The sequence below is a fragment of the Solanum tuberosum genome, unplaced genomic scaffold (assembly GCF_000226075.1).
Source record: "Solanum tuberosum cultivar DM 1-3 516 R44 unplaced genomic scaffold, SolTub_3.0 scf00224, whole genome shotgun sequence".
NCBI lineage: Eukaryota > Viridiplantae > Streptophyta > Magnoliopsida > Solanales > Solanaceae > Solanum > Solanum tuberosum.
Window position 1 is genome coordinate 772,539 of NW_006239153.1, and position 1,707 is coordinate 774,245.

The window sequence follows — 1,707 nt, forward strand, 5'->3', positions numbered from 1 at the left end:
TATATATATATTTAAAGGAGATGAATAAAGTGCCACATGTTAGCACCACAAATTTTTAATTATTTAAATAATTTAAATTTGTATTAGTTAGTTATTTTCAATTTAATAAACGTATTCTTTCTTTAAAATTAGAAATAACTATTTTCTATTCTTTTTATTTTAATAATAATTAACTGATTGTATATGTGGCTAATATTTATGTTTTTTAGATTCTTAGTCTTTTCGTAATCAGAATATCTATTTTATTATTTTTAAAAGCTGTATTTATTTCAAAAGAAATAATCAATATTTTTTATTTTTTTTAAAACGGAAAATGGTCATATTTGCCCTTATACTCTTAGAAAAGGATCATTTTGCTCTTGTAGTCTTAGAAAAGGATCATAGTTATCTTTCGTCATATTTTTTTTGATATATTTGCTCTTACCATCCAACTTTGGGCACATATTTACTTGTGTACAGTTAAGTGTCATGTCATCATTTTTATTAGTCTATGTGGCGCCTACATGGCTCCATGTATATATATTTTTATTATAATTAAAAATTACTTTCTATTTAGTATTATATTTGATACATTTAGTAAAATCTGACCCAACCAATGTGGAGACCCATTAGCCCTAATTTTAATACTCATTAGCTCTAATTTCTATACCCATCATCTCCCATCACATTTTTTACCGTGTCTCGATTGAAAGAAAAGATCCAACAATACATAAAATTTTAATCCTTAAATCATCTCTTTTCCCTTAAATCAACTTCTACCCGACCAATAACAACTGCTTCGTTTCTCTCTTTCTCTGCAGAAGCCGAAAAATCCATTTGCTTAAAGCTATTTGTCAGCTAGCTTCTGCTCTGTTGCAAATTGATATGTTCAAGAGGAAAAGAGCATTCACATCGTTTTTTTATTACTTAGATTACAAGTTTTATGTTTATGTAATATGCACATGGTGCTATATGCTATATGAATCTGTGTGATGTTGTTGATATTCAATAACAACAAGCTAGCAGAATAACTGGATTTGTTTCGTATATTCAGGCACAAGTATAGTTGAGGTTGAAAGTTAAGTAAAATGTGCTTTGATTGTTGTTGTTGGTGATCGGTTTTCTGAGGATAAAAATCTTACCTATTATTGGATCTTCTCTCTCAATCAGGACATGTATGACATAAATATCTAATGTGATGCGAGAATCGAGATGATGGGTATAGAAATCAGGGCTAATGGTAATAAAATTACGGCTAATGGGTCTCCGCATTGGTTGGGTCGGATTTTACTAAATGAGTCGGATATAATACTAAATAGAATGTAGTAATTTTTTAAGATTTACATGAAATCACGTAGACGCCATGTAGACTAATAAAAATGGTGACATGACACTTAATTGTACAAGGATAAATATGTGTCCATAGTTGGAAGGTAAGGACAAATATATCAAAAAATAATGATGGACGGTAAATATGATTTTTTTTAAGAGTACAAGGACAAATATGACCTTTTTCCGTTTTAAAAAAAAAACTATCGATAATAAGGAGAAGGATGATAATGCAGATTGTTATTAAGGATATAATTTTACAAATGTTGTAGTACTGCATAGTAAAAATGCACCCAGAAAATGAAATTAACAATATTTATTATTAAATTAAAACATAATTTTTTCATTATATTAATTTCTTAAAAGAATAGAACCCCCCCCCCCCCAAACCCCAAAACA